This window comes from Solanum pennellii, chromosome 9, assembly GCF_001406875.1.
Source record: "Solanum pennellii chromosome 9, SPENNV200".
Taxonomy (NCBI): Eukaryota; Viridiplantae; Streptophyta; class Magnoliopsida; order Solanales; family Solanaceae; genus Solanum; species Solanum pennellii.
The window spans coordinates 65,119,388-65,129,944 of record NC_028645.1 but is presented as its reverse complement, the minus strand read 5'-3'; the positions used below and the strand labels follow the sequence as shown (position 1 = coordinate 65,129,944).

The window sequence follows — 10,557 nt, the reverse complement described above, 5'->3', positions numbered from 1 at the left end:
TTTTCTCTCGCTTTACAAACAGAAACACAATTTATATATTTCTGATTGTATAAAATGAGAGAGCGAGCGACAGAGGGAGAATGGTGAGCAAGAGTTTGAGGGAGAGAGACGACTGACAAACAGTTTACTAGATGGTACAATTAAATCAAAGTGTGATTGTAGCAATTTAATCTAATTGATTTTCCATAACATACAATTTTCTCTTTTTTAAATGAACTCAGAAAATCTTAGCTCAATCCTAATAAATCACGAGTTCGTCTAAACCGACCCACTAATCCTAGTCCATATTGACATTTGACAAGTCTACAAATTATATAACATTGTCAATTTGTAACAGACATATTTAAGATTTGTCAATCTCAATTTTACATATTCAAATGACTCAACTGTCAATTTGTCAATACAAGGTGAAAGTCAGTTATTGTAACATGAAAAAAAAATTCTTGTGACTTGGATAAAGTTCCTTGATCACATATAAAATTCATAGAAGTGTGGTATCCTCTCTTTTCTTATCAACTCAATGTTATGAAAACTTTGAATTAGAAGTGAAAAAGATTTCAAATACAGGAAAATAAAAAAAATGTGAATTATTTTGATCTCATTGTTATCTTTTTGAGTAACTTAAAATTTTAAAGTTTGAGATATCTCTATTCCTTTAATATTTAATTTGTTATGTCTAAGGACAATAATTATTACTTAGTAAGATTTATAGTTATACTATATGGCTCAGCACGACCCGATGTGTTATGTTTTGATGTTATTAAATGTGTGTGAATATATATATATATATATATATATATATATATATATATATATATAAAGCTAAAAACAATAATGCGACTTGATCAATTATGTATTGACATGGTAGAATATGACATTTTCATGTATATGGACGGAATTGACAAACTACAAAAGAAAGACCGCTAGATACGTTTTAGTAATAACTGATGTGTTATAAAAATATATATATTATTTATAGACATAATACTCGTATCATTGAAAATATTTGCATATTTTCTAACTCATCACAAACACATGTGAAATCGTTATTTCCTCTGACAGAGTTATTGATAGTCATACTTTGTCACTTCAAAAATGACAAGAAGTTTTGGAGTACCTACAAGAAACAAGAGACTACCTATCAACTGAAATAATCTGTGAGAAGCAAAAAGTTAACATCTGGACTGAAATAACAAAATGCAAGAAATCAAATGAGAGAAGCATTGAAGATAGGGAACCAAGGATCTACAAATCCATGAAAAGCATTAGGTCATTACGAATTAGAAGTAAAAGATATGACACACTTGCCTCCTCACACTTGCATTTAATTTATATTTTAGTACACCTCAAGCAGGATACAGGAATTTGTCTTGGTCTTGCTCTTGTTATCTTTTCAGACAACAGTTTAGCACTTCAGCTTATCGATTTATCTACATCACAGAGTAATATCATTATCATAATATGTTTCGGTATCTAATTGTGTTGCTACTTACTTTGATTTGTTTTTCCTGGGGAATATAATCAGAGTAGTTCAGATTTGTGTCGATGAGGGGAATATAATCAGAGTAGTTAAGATTTTTGTCGATGATAACGCGCGACTTTTAACCTGGACTGTAGATGAGTCTTTCTTTTTTTTTTTAAAAAAAAAAGATCTAACATACATGCATAAATTTTCACATTAAAGAGTGGACATGAAGATAATACACAATTTTTTTTATCGTTATTCACACACAATTATATTAGCTTCTATTATATAAACTACTAATACAATTTCCTTCAATAATAGTATTGCCGAATGACAAAAAAAATGTATGGAATCATGAAGAAATATAGTCACCTCGTTTGTTGTCATTTATTTCAAGAGCTCAGCCTGTCCTTTATTCTAATTGATTGATAGACCATACCTCCTGCCAAAAATTTAACAAATTAAGCAAATATTAGTCATAGAAAATACCAAATCAAACCTAATTTTCATACTTATAAAAAAAATGATTGAAAATGAATCATATAGTTTCACATTTAAATGATTATATGTAAGTTGGGTGACAGAATACTACCATGAATAATATAGTTTCAACTTCACAATGATCCAAATATAAGGAGATTATATGAAGTTAAGAGAAATGACATCATGAAAACAACAATACACAAGGGGAACTATAAAAAAAGAAGTCGTTTTCAGTTTCACATTAAACATCATTGTTACTATAAAATTTCCTAACCAATGTTGTTCTATGCCAAATACTTTTGGATCATTTCCTTTATTCAAGTTCTGCTAATGCTCCATTAAATGATTAGGTCTTCATGACTGGTAATGTTCTCCCTTTCTTTTATAATATAGATTCCAAGCATGCATCTTGTATATGATTTTAAAAGTTCCCAATGGTACTACAATTCTACACCTAATATTTTGAATCCTCTTGCTTTGATTTGTTGATTTGGTTCAACTATTCTGCTATTTAAAGCTTATAACTTTATGTACTTAGTTCTCCTATGAGCTTTCATCTAACTATTTATTATCCAGTACACTAAAAAATTATGAATCAGTTCTCCAACACAAAGCAATTCTTCCCGACAAACTAACAAATTAAAGTCTAAACCTTGCAATAATCTTACACCATGCCAACAAAGTAAGCCAAACAAATTAAAACAGATGGAGTTATAAGAATTTCTCCTCAATGTACAAGCTTCAACATGTCAAATGAACATATTGCTTTACTAGGTGTATTTGAGTTATAAAGCTTGTTATCACTGATGTCAAAGACCCAAGTGTTAGGTAGTGGAGCCTGATTAATTTTAGGTTTTCCTATTTATTCTCTATTTTAGGTTTTCCTATTTATTCTCTGTAACCAAAAATACTCTGATTTATTAATATAAATATACCTCACCGCCGTGGAAGTTTACTCACGGGGTGTTACCACGAAATATTGAGTTTTCTCTTTCTCTCTCTAGATCTCTCATCTCTTTCTCTTGAAAGTTCTTGTGTTCTTCATTCATCTAGTGTGTGTGCGTGAATTCGATCCTAACAACTGGTATCAGAGCCAGGTTGATTCAACACGATCACTGAAGATGGATAGTTCAAAGCTTGGAATTGAGAAGTTTGATGGATCCGATTTCAGTTTCTGGAAGATGCAGATCGAAGATTATCTGTACCAAAAAGATCTTCACGAACCGTTGACCAGGGTGAAGCCGGAATCCATGACGGAGGAGAAGTGGAAACTCAAGGATAGCCAGGCTCTTGGGTTGATCCGGTTGACTTTGTCAAGAAACGTGGCGTTCAACATCGTGAAGGAGAAGACTACGTCCGGTCTGTTGAAGGCACTGTCAAACATGTATGAAAAACCATCGGCTATGAACAAGGTATATTTGATGCGTAGATTGTTCAATTTACAGATGTCTGAGAATGGATCCGTTTCTGATCATATAAACGAGTTCAATATGATTGTGAGTCAACTCAATTCTGTGGATATTAATTTCGAAGATGAAATTAAGGCGTTGATTTTGATGTCATCTCTGCCCGAGTCTTGGGATACTGTTGTTGCTGCGATTAGCAGTTCCCGTGGATCTGAGAAACTGAAGTTTGATGAAATCCGTGATGTTGTTCTTAGCGAAAGTATTCGCAAACGAGAAGTGGGAGATTCATCGGGCAGTGCTCTCAGCGTTGATCGAAGGGGGAGAAGTAAGACGAAAGGCCAAAATCAACATGGTCGATCAAAATCAAAGAATCGAGGAAAATCCCTGAACATATCAAACGTGACTTGTTGGAACTGTGGAGAAAAAGGGCACTTTCGGACGAACTGTACAAAGCCAAAGAAGAAACAGAATCAGAAATTTGGAGATGACAATGATTCTGTAAATTCAGCAGAGGACATTGGGGATGCTCTAATCCTTAGTGTGAACAGCCCGGTTGAATCATGGATTTTGGATTCTGGTGCATCTTTCCATTCGTCTCCAAGCAAGGAGTTGTTCCAAAATTTCAAATCTGGAAATTTTGGAAAAGTATATCTTGCTGACAATAAAGCCTTAGAGATTGAAGGAAAGGGGGATGTTTGCATAAAGACCACCTCGGGAAACCAGTGGACATTGGAGGATGTCAGATATATTCCTGGGATCAAGAAAAATCTGATCTCTGTTGGTCAGTTGGATAGCACGGGATATGCAGCAGAGTTTGGGAAAGGTTCGTGGAAGATCGTGAAAGGTGCTATGGTAGTAGCTCGTGGCACCAAATCTGGAACCTTGTACACCACTGCAGGGTGTATAAACATGGCCGCTGTTGCTGAAGGTGCTTCCGGTTCATGTCTGTGGCACAACAGACTTGGACACATGAGTACTAAAGGAATGAAGATGCTGGTTGCAAAAGGAGCATTAGAGGGTCTGAAGTCTGTTGATATGGGTCTTTGCGAGAGCTGTGTTATGGGCAAACAGAAAAGAGTAAGCTTCACAAAGACTCCTAGAGAGCCAAAGAAAGTGCGGTTGGAAATGGTCCATACAGATGTTTGGGGACCATCTCCAGTATCATCACTTGGAGGATCCAGATTCTATGTTACCTTCATTGATGATTTCAGCAGGAAGGTATGGGTTTACTTCTTGAAGCATAAGTCAGATGTGTTTGCAACTTTCAAGAAGTGGAAAGCTGAAGTTGAGAATCAGACCGGTTTGAAAGTCAAATGCCTAAGGTCTGACAATGGAGGAGAGTATGACAAATCAGAGTTCAAGGCATTCTGTGCAGCTGAGGGAATCAGATTGATGAGAACAGTTCCTGGTAAGGCAAGGCAGAATGGAATTGCTGAGAGGATGAACAGAACATTGAATGAGCGTGCAAGGAGTATGAGGATACACTGTGGGCTGCCCAAAACACTTTGGGCGGATGCTGTGAGCACAGCTGCATACTTGATCAACAGGGGACCATCAGTTCCTTTAGGGTTCAAGATTCCAGAGGAGGTGTGGACAGGAAAAGAACTCAAGTACTCACACTTGAGGACTTTTGGTTGCACTGCTTATGTTCATGTTGATCCAGAAAAGAGAGACAAGCTTGATGCCAAGGCTGTGAAGTGTTACTTCATAGGATATGGTTCTGATTTGTTTGGTTACAGGTTTTGGGATGACAAGAACAGAAAGATCCTGAGACATTGTGACGTGACATTTGATGAGTCTGTCCTGTACAAGGACAGAGAGCAGAAGGTTCTAGAGATTACAAAGCAAGTGGGAGTTGAGGTTGAGTTGGAGAAGAGTAACCCCAGAGATGTCGAAGCAGATACTCAACCAACTCCTACTGAAGAATCTGAAGTGGAGCAAGTTACACCTGAGCAGGTGTTAAGGAGATCATCCAGATCCATCAGGGCACCAGATAGGTATTCACCTTCATTACACTATCTATTGCTGACTGATGAGGGGGAACCAGAGTCTTTTGATGAGGCCCTACAGGTGGAGGATTCGATCAAGTGGGAGCAAGCCATGGATGATGAGATGAGGTCACTTGAGAAGAACGACACATGGGTGTTGACTGAGTTACCTGCAGGGAAGAGAGCTTTGCTGAACAAGTGGGTGTTCAGAATCAAGACTGAACCAGTTGGCGAAAGAAGGTTCAAGGCTCGTTTAGTTGTTAAAGGATATTCACAAAGGAAAGGTATTGATTATGCTGATATTATTTCCTCCTGTTGTGAAGTTAACCTCTATTCGAATTCTGTTGAGTATTGTTGCATCGGAGAATTTGCATCTAGAGCAAATGGATGTAAAAACAGCATTTTTACATGGAGATCTGGACAAAGAGATCTATATGCAGCAACCGAAAGAATTTGTGGTTCCAGGCAAGGAACACATGGTGTGCAATCTCACCAGGAGCTTGTATGGACTAAAGCAAGCACCAAGGCAGTGGTACAAGAAATTTGACTCCTTCATGATCAAGAGTGGATTCTGCAAAGCTGAAAAGGATCCTTGTTGTTACTTCAAGAAATACACTGATTCATATGTCTTTCTACTCTTATATGTGGATGATATGTTGATTGCAGGATCTAGTATGAGGGAGATTAACAATCTAAAGACAAGGTTGTCTGCAGCGTTTGAGATGAAAGATTTGGGTCCAGCGAAACAGATTTTGGGGATGAAGATTTCTCGGGATAGATCTACTGGCACTTTAAATCTATCTCAAGAGTTGTACATTGAGAAGGTGTTGAACAGATTCAGGGTTAATGATGCTAAACCCAGGACTACTCCATTGGCAAATCACTTTAAATTGTCAAAGGAGCAGTCACCCAAGACTGCCGAGGAGCGTGATCACATGGCACTTGTTCCATATGCTTCAGAAGTTGGTAGTTTGATGTATGCTATGGTCTGCACTAGACCTGATATAGCACATGCAGTGGGAGTTGTTAGCAGGTACATGGCGAACCCTGGGAAAGAGCATTGGGAAGCTGTGAAGTGACTTCTGAGATATCTGAGAGGTACATCCAGTACTTCACTTTGTTTTGGCAAAGGCAAGGTGACTCTACAGGGTTTTGTGGATGCTGATCTTGGTGGGGATGTTGACTAGATCAAGAGTACATCCGGGTACATTTACACCATAGGTGGAACAACAGTGAGTTGGATGTCCAGGCTTCAGAAGTGTGTTTCTCTTTCATCTACTGAAGCCGAGTATGCGGCAAAAGCTGAAGCTGGGAAAGAGATGATATGGCTGGCAGATTATCTTGAGGAATTGGGCAAGAAGCAGAGCGAGAAGATTCTTTACTCAGATAGCCAGAGTGCCATACAGTTGGTGAAAAATCCAGTCTATCATTCGAAGACAAAGCACATCAGAAGGCGATACCATTTCACTCGCAGGGCAGTGGAGGATGGTGATATGTGCTTGGAGAAGATAGAGGGTGCAAAGAACCCGGCAGACATGCTGACGAAATGTGTTGATGTTGGGAAACTGAGGTTATGCAAAACCTCGGTTGGTCTTCTGTAGTTGATGCTACAGATGTTGCGGTGCGGTAAAGATGTTGATGATGAAGAGATTTTTTTTTTGAGAATGTATTTTTTGGATGACTGAGTCAGTTTCCAAGTGGAGAATTGTTAGGTAGTGGAGCCTGATTAATTTTAGGTTTTCCTATTTATTCTCTATTTTAGGCTTTCCTATTTATTCTCTATTTTAGGTTTTCCTATTTATTCTCTGTAACCAAAAATACTCTGATTTATTAATATAAATATACCTCACCGCCGTGGAAGTTTACTCACGGGGTGTTACCACGAAATATTGGGTTTTCTCTTTCTCTCTCTAGATCTCTCATCTCTTTCTCTTGAAAGTTCTTGTGTTCTTCATTCATCTAGTGTGTGTGCGTGAATTTGATCCTAACACCAAGACCTCTCTTAGGAATTAAGTCATATATATTGTACGTCAAAGAAAATCTTCACATTCAAATAGAAATTAAGTGAAGAAACACATAAATGCAAATCCAATTATATTAACAATACAACCAAGTCTTGAAATGATTGATTTTTTTTAAAATTCAAAAGATCAACAAAGTATCTAGAGTGTCTGAAACATTTGAGATTAAAGAAATTTCTGTATTTACCTTATAGTTAAAAGATAAATCAGTTACTTTCTAAAATTACTCTCATCACTGAAAAGCTATAAAACAACTCTTCTCAACATAAACTTATTTTACTTTCCTCTCCCAGCTAAGAAAAAACTTGGTTACCAATGACAGGGTCAACCATTAGCTCTTAAAAGGATCATGTAGAAGTGACATACATGTCAAGTTATTTGCTATCTAATTAATTGAGATCCATACAAACGTGCACCTAAAAAAAAGCGCATAAAAAAATCATAGCCATAGAGAAAGGAAAAAAATGAATATTAAGCTCACAACTACTCATTCAGACAATTCCACAATGAACCAATTGAATGGAATTGGGAGAATACCTAAAAAGAAAGAGCAAATGGTACTAACAACGCAACGATACTTGTTGGCTGTTGCTCGTCAAAGTCATTAAACCTGTAGAAATTGAAGAAAACCATTGAGATTTACTAAATAGGACTAAAATTTTCAATAGTGAAGAGAATGGAGCTTGGTGTTTCAATTATCTAAAAGATTGTACAAATTAAGAAGTAAAGATTTGGTCACCACTTATTGTTGACACAAAGTGTAATCTTACAGTAGTTAACAAAGAGAAAATGGGAGATTTAGAGAGCAAAAATTGATATACTAATAATGAAATATCATGTTTTCGATTCTAAAAATTGAAGCTGCATAAAATTCTTCTAGCTAGTTGAAGAAGTGATGATTCAAATCCTTACCTCTATATGAACCACCCATTGTTCTATCAAGCAATTTTCTTGTAGTGTTCGCCCATTATTCCCCTTGAACTCCAAATAACAATATCTGCATTTTCGAGATCAGTTGAATTCTTAACATCTAATGTCGAAATATCCTTTAAAATTCTATAAGTTCCGATTACAAAATTTATACAAATGCAAAATTTACCTGCATGCAAAAATTGAGGAATGTAAACTAACATTATCTTCTAAGTACTAATTAAGCAGGCAAATGTGTATAAAACTACACAATCAAGAAACGGAGGAAGATAGGGTGAAGAATAAAGCACACAGTAACACATGGATTCTACAGTAAAGCAGCGAAAAACAAATTGACAAACTCATAGAAAATAAATGAAACATAATAAAAATGACTGATGCAACAGAGGTTTTTTTAATAACATTCATTTACATCCACGTAAGCTTCATATATCTTATACAGTACGTCTGATCCCTTAAGCAATTTCTCCAACAAACTAACATAACATAATTCATTGATCAAAATGTCAAGAACTTGGTGAGTGTAACAACTTTAAGGAGAACACAAACATTAAAAATTCAATTCACCACACTGTTAAAATAAATGACAATCAAACATGAATGATGTATTAATGTCTAAAGGATATAAATCCCAAATCAAGGTGGATTTGGTACAAAAACCAAGCAACATATCATACTAACACACTTTATATAATGCAGTACTAAAAATTATCCTTCACTTCAAGGAGACATGTAATAGCATGTGTTATCATCTTTCATTTTCTTTATAAGGTGAAAAACATATGGTATGACCTACAGATGAAGACATAATCAACTAATACCAATTCTATCTAGAGCAACAAAAGTCCAGATTTTAAAAATTGGTTGCTGAGGTGCAAAGTGAAGTAGAACTCATGAAATAATGCTCTTTATCGTGTAAGAACAATTGAATATGCATATCGAGGAGTTCATCACTATCATATATTATCCATATCTTCCAAACCCATATGCCCATAAATGAAAATTCAGAACCTCTTTACATTTTCTCATAAGATGTAGTTGCTTTATTTTGATAGCTAATGTCATACATCTCTCTATTTCTTCAGTGTTTTGTTTTACCTCTTTAAATCATAATTTGGGACATTTAAAAGACAGTATGATCTACAAACACCCGCGCTCACACAAGAGTCTATGTGATGTAAGCAATCTAACCTAACAAAAGCATATATAGTTGACTCCATGATTTGGGGCATCTTACTTGTAACATGTCATTGTACAGTCATGCTAATTTTTTTACAAAAAAAATACATGTTTGCCAAAGCTAATCTTTGTAAATGTGTTGCCCTGATTTAGAGATAGAAAAGCTTTGTAATGACTTGATGCACTGAAAAGGCACACAAAAACGAAGGCAAGACAACAAATTAGTCTAACCAATTTATCATGGCACCAAAACAGAATGAGTGTAAATTTACTTTTGCACGACAATTTCTTTTTTCAAAAAAAGGAATAGAACATCATACCTATGAGCATCTTCTTGCATCCAATTGAGGATCATTGAAAACCCTAGCTTCCTGAAGAACAACACCCTTTTCAATCCCCATAAACAGGAAATTAAATAGTCTGCTATATTTTCATAGATTTTCAATATGAAGGTGTCATTTCACCACTAAAATGCATGTTGAACAAAAAAATTGTTGCCTCTGAGACTTCTAAATGAAACAAAAAGGCGTATATATAGCATGCAATGAGATAAGGTACCATAAAATTCATAAGCTCGACAAAGTTGATGTTTTCAACAATTCAAATCATAAACTTAAAAACTATGAACTTACCAATGAATATGAATGGTTGAAATTTTTGTTAGAGCTTATGATCAGCCACTTTATTTTGCTAAAGAATATGACAATTTTATCTATTGATTAACATCAATTTGACAGGAGATAATTCAGAGACCTTAGAAGCCGTGAGATCCAATTTTGCTCTTTTAGAATTTATATATTGGTGAGGTGGATATTCTTATGCTGAGCGGTACACGTGGTGTGCTGAAGAAGATTGTGCAATCACACGTCTTAAACTGGAAAGAATAAGGAAATTTAGTGCAGTCCAATTCTAAAGTACACTTTATTTTGCCTTTTGTATAGTTTCTTGATGCAGCGCTCATCCTTTCGTTTCTAAATATTGGTAGATAGTTATATAGCAAAAAATTATAGGTTTATTGACATACATAACAAGATTTGTAGACTAACTATGTTTAATTTGCATTTTAGTTTGTATTGTTTAAGAAA

General features: G+C 35.6%; 1 long non-coding RNA gene across 3 annotated transcripts; it reads right to left on the bottom strand.

Moving 5' to 3' along the window:
- Positions 1-835: 835 nt before the first annotated feature.
- Positions 836-10,156, bottom strand: LOC114074007. 3 transcript variants are annotated; one of them, XR_003574552.1, is made up of 6 exons: positions 10,105-10,156; positions 9,793-9,843; positions 8,276-8,360; positions 7,901-7,973; positions 1,838-1,907; positions 836-1,117 (listed from the first exon to the last, which is right to left on the bottom strand). It is a non-coding gene; the product is annotated as an uncharacterized LOC114074007 (long non-coding RNA). The 3 variants fall into 3 exon arrangements; XR_003574551.1 differs by lacking the exon at positions 10,105-10,156 and having other exon boundaries at positions 9,793-10,047; XR_003574553.1 differs by lacking the exons at positions 836-1,117; positions 10,105-10,156 and adding an exon at positions 1,310-1,430 and having other exon boundaries at positions 9,793-10,047.
- Between the last annotated feature and the right edge of the window lie 401 nt (positions 10,157-10,557).